The 9,848-nt window shown below is 46.5% G+C and overlaps 1 long non-coding RNA gene across 1 annotated transcript; it reads right to left on the bottom strand.

Moving 5' to 3' along the window:
• Positions 1-4,194: 4,194 nt before the first annotated feature.
• LOC141083986 (uncharacterized) lies at positions 4,195-5,370 on the bottom strand. Its single transcript, XR_012230889.1, has 3 exons — positions 5,289-5,370; positions 4,623-4,764; positions 4,195-4,246 (listed from the first exon to the last, which is right to left on the bottom strand). It is a non-coding gene; the product is annotated as an uncharacterized lncRNA (long non-coding RNA).
• Positions 5,371-9,848: the final 4,478 nt, after the last annotated feature.

Below are 9,848 nucleotides of genomic sequence, written 5' to 3'. Positions count from 1 at the left end.
AATCAGACCCTGAGGGGCCCCACCCACCAAATCGGACCCTGAGGGGCCCCACCCACCAAATCAGACCCTGAGGGGCCCCACCCACCAAATCGGACCCTGAGGGGCCCCACCCACCAAATCGGACCCTGAGGGGCCCCACCCACCAAATCGGACCCTGAGGGGACCCGCCTACAAAATTGAACCCTGAGGGGCCCCAACCACAAAATCGGATCCTGAGGGGCCCCACCCACAAAAATCGGATCCTGAGGGGCCCCAACCACAAAATCAGACCCTGAGGGCCCCGGTCACAAAATTGGATCCTGAGGGGCCCCAACCACAAAATCGAACCCTGAGGGGCCCCAACCACAAAATTGGACCCCGAGTGGCCCCACCCACCAAATCGGACCCTTAGGGGCCACACCCACCAAATCAGACCCTGAGGTGACCGGGCCACAAAATCGGACCCAGAGGGGCCCCACCCACAAAATCGGGCCCTGAGGGGTCCCACCCACAAAATCAGACCCTGAGGCCAAAGTGGCCCCTGAGAGGCACCCACAGTTAAAACGGATCCCGAGTTGAAAGTCTTGCAGGGGCAGCAGGAAAGTCTCTCTTAAAGGGGCAGCCTGGGCACCATTTCAAACCACTATCTGTACTTCCTTCAGGAAATACACATCTAGTTATTATTATTCAGTTGATTTTTGGCAATTAATGCAGCTTGAACCGCTACACTCACAGACTCCGTTGAGGTGTTGTTTCGAAGCCAGCGTCCACGAGAGGTGTGCTAAGTAATTTTCGTGTCAATCGGTTTTGTAGTTTTGACAAGATATAGAATAAACGGGCACCAACCACAATATCAATTTAGGTGGGATCACCTAGTGCATATAAATGGATTGACATGAAAACACATGAAAAGAAGAAAGTATATGCACACAAATAGGGATCACCACAAAGATATGAAAAAAGTATCAATTTTATTAATGGACACAAACAGACACTTTGTGGTTAAAAACAATTAAAAAGTCTGAACAACAGACTTTAATAACAAAACAAAGACAATGGGTCATTTTGATAAATAGTTAAATGCTATGGGTCCCAAGACCAACCATACAGTATAATGCCAGGTATCTGCTAGTTACCATAACCTAGGGTCTATCAAATCAATTGTTATGACATCATGACCTTAAATCAAAAAATACCATATTATCAATAACTACTATGGTTACATAGAAATTCTACATATACCATGGACAGAAAATTGAATGCTTATCATGTTGCCAACACAAATAAACATACATTAATAAGTCCCTTTCCCTAGCATGATATCACCTGGTTTCTGAGGATGAACAAGCTACCAGGTAGGTTACATGGGACCCCCAAACCCACGCATATCAATACAGTGATGTGTCTTTCTCAAGGTCAGTGTGATGTTCTGTTGAAGTCCTTTATATACCTATCCAATTAGTAATCACTCTTACCAGCTGAATTTCAGAGTGGGGGAGAAAGGTAGATCGGATCTGAGTTTAATGAAACAGCGTCCTGCTCCCATCAGTGTGCAGGAGCTTATATTAAGAGTCTGGACACTGTGCACTCAATATAATGCGCTAGAAGCGCTACCATAAGATGACGCATAGTGTGAATAAAGCCCAAAAAAAAAAAAAAAAAAAGAAAAAAAAGGTCTAGACGCTGGCACAACATGACAGTAATAATAAGCTTTTATCTGTTCACTCAATATCACGGCGCCCAGATTAAATCCTTGCTGGAAGCACCATGGGGATATAGCAAAAATCATGTATCACATCAGTACATTCAAGCACGGGCACCAAAGCTTAATGCGCTAAAAGCGCTACCATAAGATGACGCATAGTGTGAATACAGCCACAATTTAATGTGTTAAAAAGTGGTCTAGATATTGGCACAGAATGACAGTAAAAATATATCTGTTCACGACACCCAGATTTAATAGCCCTTGCTAGCACCACGGCTTAATGCGCTAAAAACGCTACCATAAGATGACGCATAGTGTGAATACAGCCACAAAATATATCTGTTCACTCAATATAACGACACCCAGATTTAATAACCCTTGCTAACACCACAGCTTAATGCGCTAAAATCGCTACCATAAGATGACGCATAGTGTGAATACAGCCACAATGTAATGTGTCAAAAAAGTGGTCTTGATACTGACGCAGCATGACAGTAAAAATATATCTGTTCACTCAAAATAACGACCCCCAGATCTAACAGCCCTTGCTAGCACCACGGCTTAATGTGCTAAAAGCGCTACCATAAGATGACGCATAGTGTGAATACAGCCACAGTGTAATGTGTCAAAGAATGGTCTAGACACTGGCACAGCATGACAGTAAAAATATATCTGTTCACTCAATATAACGATATCCAGATTTAATAACCCTTGCTAGCACCACGGCTTAATGCGCAAAAAGCGCTACCATAAGATGACGCATAGTGTGAATACAACCACAATGTAATGTGTCAAAAAGTGGTCTAGACACTGGCACAACATGACAGTAAAAATATATCTGTTCACACAACATAACAACACCCAGACCAAGTAGCCCTTGCTAGAAGCTCCATAGGAATATAGGGAAAATCATATATAGTCACCAGGTTATTCAAATCAGATATAATTGTGAAGTCTACGTGTTTATATGTTCATAATTTATCTTGATGAAATCAAGCACCCTCCTATATTTTAAATCACTCAGAAACCAGGCTCTGATATCACCCCATATAGATATAGAATAATTTCTCAAGAATATACTTAACAGGGTTACTTAGCTAATCCTGAAGAAGCTATCCATCTACACGAAATTCTCCTGTAGATGTTGATGACCAACATATTAAGACACAGAGCATTTGAGTCAGACATGAACATGAGTTATTTTAGTATCAAAGGTCCATCCATATGAAGTTCCGATATAATACAAGGACTAGACCACAACTTGAGTACCATCAATAAGAAACATAATCATCACAGGATAATTAGTCTTAAATGTCCAAATATTATCCAAGATGTAACGAATTGGTGGTTGTTCTATCCAAATCAACTTCATCATCACGTATCTTTCAGAAGGTATTCTCCCAGATTTGGATCCCAGTCCTAGAGCCCTATGGACAAAACAAAAGAAAAGAAAACGTCATGGGGCTGGGGGTTCAGGGGAGGAATCAGTGTATCTAGATCAACTGTAAACTGGTCATCAAAGGAGATAAGAAGATAGTAAGTTAACTCTCTTTGTAGAACCCTGTATACAGCAGCTCTTCATTTAAACCCCCTGGAGCCAAGCTTTTGAGTTCAAAGATCCATCTGGCTTCACGCCTCAATAGCTCATTTGTAATTTTACCTCCCCTGATGTTTGTCTGAACTCCTTCCAGCCCCATGACTGGAAGGGACTTTGGACTACCACCATGGCATTCCAAAAAATGAGCCGCCACAGACGTGATCTGTTTTTCTTTAGTTTTATCAACTCTAGCCGTGGCTATATTAGAGAGATGTTGTTGAACTCTCCTGCGCAACTCTTGTGTGGTTTGACCCACATACACCTTATTACAACCACAAACCAGTGCATAGACCAAATTGCGCGAATGACAATTGAAATATGCCCTAGACTGGACCTGTATAGGTATACCTGGTATTGAAAGCCCCTTAGTCGCAATCATCAGTGGGCATACTGTACAATTACCACAAGGGAATGATCCCTTGTTGGAATTACCACATCTGATTTTAGTTTTGGAACGTCTGAAATGGCTATTCGTAAGGTAGTCCTTAAGGTTTGTTGCTCTCCTTGCTATCATTCTAGGCCTCTCAGAGATAAAATTCTTTAGTTTATTCTCACTACAAAGAATATCCCAATTGTTGTTCAAAATTCTATAAATATCACCCCATTGGTTATTAAATTTGGTTACTAAATTTATTGTGCTTAGATTAGTTCTCACCCTAGGCCTCAGGGTGTCTTCTCTCGTACAGTTCCTTGAATATTCATACGCTCTAGACACCGTATTTCGTGGATAACCACGTTCCAGGAAACGCTCCGTTAGAGCACGAGATTCTTTTTGGAAATCCTCCAGCCGACTACAGTTCCTCCTTAATCGTAAGAACTGTCCCTTCGGGATCCCATTACGCAAGTGGGCTGGGTGAAAACTCTTGTAGTGAAGAAAGTTATTCGTCGCTGTACTCTTCCGATGAAGTGTCGTGTTTATCTTATTATCTTGAATCATAACTTTCAAGTCAAGGAAATTCACCGAGCTGTTGGAAACACAGGAGGTTAAATGTATATTCCAGCTGTTGTTATTAAGTTCCTCAACAAAAGAATCAAATTCTACCCTCGAGCCTGTCCATAGGATGAGGATATCGTCAATAAAGCGGTACCATCCATGCACATGGCACTGGAAGGCTGATTTTGTCCGCACTTGAGTATTTTCCCACCATCCCATGTACAGATTCGCATACGATGGTGCACATCTGGCACCCATAGCGGTACCCGAGACTTGCCTATAAAAAACTCTATCAAAAATGAAATAGTTTTTTTCAAGTACCTCCCTCAAAAGATCCAAAACAAAGGTATCATGTCCCCTGTGCCCTGTTGAGAACAAATCCAAAAAATACTCTACAGCCGAAATACCTATGTCATGCTTTATGCTCGTGTATAATGCCTCGACATCTAAAGTTGCCAGAAGGATGTGGTCCGGAAGTTCCAAGGGTTCCAGGCACTGGATAAGATGTACCGAGTCACGAATGTATGAGTCCAGTCCCTGTACTATAGGCTGCAAGAAAAAGTCAACATATACACATGACCTTTCGTATAATCCTCCTATACCCGACACAATCGGTCTCCCAGGTGGTTTTTGCAGGGATTTGTGAACTTTGGGCACCATGTAAAATGTTGGTACTACTGGATGTTTTACTGTTAGAAAGTCCTTCTCTTTTTTATCTATTATCCCATATTGATATGCCCTACAGAGTAATCTATCTAGATGAGATTTGAAAATCTCTGTGGGATCAGAGGGAAGGGCTTGATAATGTTGAATATTAGTCAATTGTCGCCTGGCCTCATCCATATACATATCCTTAGGCCATAGGACCAAATTTCCCCCTTTGTCAGCCTGCTTGATCTCAAATGTATCATTATTCCTTAGAGCAGATAGCACCCTCCTCTCTCCCTTTGAAAAGTTATTATGACCATGTTTATTTAGTTTTAATTTTTGAATGTCTCTACTAGTCTTCTCAAAGAAGATTTGTATGGCTGGGAAGAGTGCAAATGAGGGAGTTGCCTGAGAAGGCAACCTACCTGTAAATTTTCGCCTCCCATCATTATGTTCATTTTCTTCCAAGAGATCAAGGAGGTCCCGAAGTACTTGCCTATCATTATCGGATACATCATTAATTTTTGACGGATTTTGATATAGCATTTTAAAAGTCAGCTGCCTACAAAAGAGGAAAAGATCTTTAGTCAGTTCAAACTTATCCAGCATGTTCATGGGTGAAAATGAAAGACCCTTTAACAGTACTGACCTCTCCATGGTTGACAACACATATGAAGTGAGATTAATGATCCTCAACTCACCCAGTGCCATGTCTTGTTCTGGCCCCTGCTGATTATGCTCTCCCATCATCGTCGGTTGTTGTGTCGAGTCACTCGCTTGAAGCTCGGTGACCACTCTCTGTATCGTCCCATATTCCTCTTGCATCTTGGTGTGTTTCCTTCTGCCCCGTCTGTGCCGCTTTCGCGGTCGCTCGTGTCTGAGGATAAAAAATCGCTAGAGGCGTAGTTGGACTTGTCTACCAGTTCCTCCCTTCTCTTGGTCTGTTGTTTATAACCACTTCTATTGCGTTTATTTCCATGATGTGTCCATCTATACGCCTTCTGATCCTCATAGTCCATTTTATCCCTATGGAATTTGGACTTTTTACCTCGTATGATGTCTTTTTCAAATTTATCTATGTTCACTTTTAATCGCTCCTTAAATGGATCAACCTTCTCTCTTTTGTCATAGGTAGCAAGAGTATTTTCTTTAGTCCTAATTTCATCCTTTAACCGAGAAAGGAGAACCCGGTCATGCTCTATTAACATGTCCATTATTAAAAAAGAGCATTTTGAAGGCCCTGCTCCCATGTTGTCCTAAAGTCTGGGGCTACTTCCCAAGCAGGGAAGATCTGCACCCTCAATCCTTCGAGGTACTAAATTTAATTTCTTGTACTCCTCTAGCGTTTTGGCATTCCAAAATGTCTTAGTAAGATTTTTATGGTTGTTCAGACTTTTTAATTGTTTTTAACCACAAAGTGTCTGTTTGTTGTGTCCATTAATAAAATTGATACGGTTTTGTAGTTTTTGCGCAATCTGCGTTTGAAAAAACATTTTCCTCAATGCATTTCAATGGGAAAATGTTGCCACAGTCAAAACATGCCCTGAGGCGATTGAAATGGCAATTAAGCTCATTGATATGCGCAGGCACACTCAGTTACTATGCCAACGCCTACGAACTTCACATGACGCCCCCAGGACACAGATTCTGGCAGATAATAACAGCTCTTAAAGCGAAACCCACAGCACAAATGCAAATCTAGCTTCATCACATGACGCATGCCCCTGAGAGAGAATATGCGCCTAAGTGGATTTAGAAGCCCAGTGCGCCAAACTAGCTCTTAAACGTCCGACGTGCCTAAGTGATTCTTAAAGGGTCGACGCACCAAAATGAGTCTTAGAGGGCCAGCGCGCCAAATCGAAAGCTGAGTGACCCCAGGCTCCAAATCGGAGGCTGATCGACCATGGCCTACAAATCGGAGACTGAGCAACTCTGGCCTCCAAATCGGACCCAGTGGCCCCGCTCACCAAAACGGACCCAGAGTGGCCCCGCCCACCAAATCGGACCCAGAGTGGCCCCGCCCACCAAATCGGACCCAGAGTGGCCCTGCCCACCAAATCAGACTCAGAGTGGCCCTGCCCACCAAATCGGACCCTGAAGGGCCCCGCCCACCAAATTGGACCCAGAGTGGCTCCGCCCACCAAATCGGACCCTGACGGGTCTCGCCCACCAAATTAGACCCAGAGTGGCTCGGCCCACCAAATCAGACCCTGAGGGGCCCCGCCCACCAAATCAGACCCTGAGGGGCCCTGCTCACCAAATCGGACCCTGAGGGGCCCAGCTCACCAAATCGGACCCTGAGGGGCCCCGCTCAGCAAATCTGAATCTGAGGGGCCCCGCCCAACAAAACGGACCCTGAGGGGCCCCGCCCACCAAATCGGACCCTGAGGGGCCCCACTCTCCAAATCGGGCCCTGAGGGGCCCCGCCCACCAAATCGGACCCAGAGTGGTCCCGCCCACCAAATCGGACCCTGAGGGGCCCCGCTCACCGAATCGAACCCTGAGGGGCCCCTCTCACCAAATCGGACCCTGAGGGGCCCAGCCCACTAAACTGGACCCTTTGGAGCCCCGCTCATCAAATCGGACCCTGAAGGGCTCCGCTCACCAAATCGGACCCTGAGGGGCCCCGCCCACCAAATCAGACCCAGAGTGGCCCCGCCCACTAAATCGGACCCTGAGGGGCCCCGCTCACTGAATCGAACCCTGAGGGGCCCCTCTCACCAAATTGGACCCTTAGGGGCCCAGCCCACCGAATCGGACCTTGAGGGACCCAGCCCACCAAATCGGACCTTGAGGGGCCCCGCTCACCAAATTGAACTCTGAGGGGCCCCGCCCACCAAATCGGACTCTGAGGGGCCCCGCCCACCAAATCGGACCCTGAGGGGCCCAGCCCACCAAATCGGACCTTGAGGGGCCCCGCTCACCAAATTGAACCCTGAAGGGCCCCACCCACCAAATTGGACCCTGAGGGGCCCCGCCCAACAAATAAGACCCTGAGGGGCCCCGGCCACAAAATTGGACCCTGAGGGATCCCGTCTACCAATTCAAGCCCTGAGGAGCCCAGGCCACCGAATCGGATCCTGAGTGGCCCCACCCACCAAATCAGAGAGGCACCCACAGTTAAAACAAATCCTGAGTTGAAAGTCTTGCAGGGGCAGCAGGCAAGTCTCTCTTAAAGGGGCAGCCCGGGCTCCATTTCAAAGCACTATCTGTACGTCCTTCAGGAAATACACATCTAATTATTATTATTCAGTTGATTTCCGCAATTAATGCTGCCCGAACTGCTACACGCACAGACTCCGTTGAGGCATCGTTTCGAAGCCAGCATCCATGAGTGGTGTGCTATGTATTTTTCGTGTCGATCAGATTTGTAGTTTTTGCGCAATTTGCAATTGAAATTTTTTTTACCGTCATTGGAATGCATTGTCTCAATGCATTTCAATGGGAAAATTTTGCCATAGGAATACATGGGGCAGTCGTGAGGTGATTCAAATTTGAGGACCAGTTGCGGCAGTTAAGCTCATTGATATGCTCAGGCAGACCCAGTTACTATGCCAACGCCTAAGAACTTTACATGACCCCACCAGGACACAGTTTCTGCCAGATAATATCAGCTCTTAAAGCGAAACCCAAAGCACAAATGCAAATCTAGCTTCATTACATGATGCATGCCCTTGAGACAGAATGTGCGCCAAAGTGGATTTAGAAGCCCTGTGCGCCAAACTGACTCTTAAAGGGCCAACATGCCAAAGTGATTCTTAAAGGGCCAGTGCACCAAAATGAGTCTTAAAGGGCCGGCGCGCCAAATCGAAAGCTGAGTGACCCCAGGCTCCAAATCGGAGGCTGATTGACCCCGGCCTCCAAATTGGAGGCTGAGCCACCCCAGACTTCAAATCGGAGGCTAATCGACCCTGGCCTACAAATCGGAGGCTGAGCCACCCTGGCCTCCAAATCGGAGGCTGAGCCACCCCGGCCTCCAAATCGGAGGCTGAGCCACCCCGGCCTTCAAATCGGAGGCTGAGCCACCCCGGCCACTAAATTGTAGGCTGATTGACCCGTCCTCCAAATCGGACTCTGAGGGACCCTGCCCACAAAATCGGACCCTGAGGGACCCCAGCCACAAAATCAGACCCTGAGGGATCCCATCCACCAATTCAAGCCCTGAGGAGCCCAGGCCACCGAATCGGATCCTGAGGGGCTCCACCCACCAAATCAGACCCTGAGGGGCCCCACAGGTAAAAGTGGCCTCTGAGAGGCACCCACAGTTAAAACGGATCCTGAGTTGAAAGTCTTGCAGGGGCAGCAGGCAAGCCTCTCTTAAAGGGGCAGCCCAGGCACCATTTCAAAGCACTGTATGTGTACTTCCTTCAGGAAATACACATCTAGTTATTATTCTACTTCTTCTCCGCATTTTCTGCAATTAATGCGGCCCGAACCGCTCGGCGCAGAGACCCCGTTCAGGCGGCGTTTCGAAGCCCTCGGTGGGGACAGGTGTGCGATGTATTTTTGGAGTCGATCTGATTTGTAGTTTTTTTTAAAAATCACATTTTAAGCAAAAATTTTCCCATAGGAATTAATGGCGACCTTTCCATGACCCCCTACTGACATGGATTGAAGCCACAGCGCAGGTGCGGTGACCTTACAAAGATGGCAGCTATGCAAATGCAGCTTCCACACATGACCCGTATTAGCTAATAGAAGCTGAAAGATCGCTGATTCAAGGTCTTAAAGGCGCAGCGAGCCAATGGCTTCTGAAAAACCCCACCCATGCCCTTGCAACCTGCAGCAGTTGATGCATGCTGGGAGTTGTAGTTCTCCAACAGCTGGAGTGCCAAGGTTCGCCATCACTGCAGTCAGATGCCAAAGTGGCTTCAGAAGCCCAGTGTGCCAAAGTGGCCTCCGAGGCAAAGTGACAGCATGTGTCAACATGGCTAAAGTGGCTACCAAGTGGCCAAAGTGGCTACCGAGGTGCCGAATGTGCCAAA

Source organism: Dendrobates tinctorius, unplaced genomic scaffold (assembly GCF_039654945.1).
Source record: "Dendrobates tinctorius isolate UK_male_01 unplaced genomic scaffold, ASM3965494v1 ptg000022l, whole genome shotgun sequence".
Classification (NCBI taxonomy): Eukaryota; Metazoa; Chordata; class Amphibia; order Anura; family Dendrobatidae; genus Dendrobates; species Dendrobates tinctorius.
This window is presented reverse-complemented; position numbering and strand designations above follow the sequence as displayed.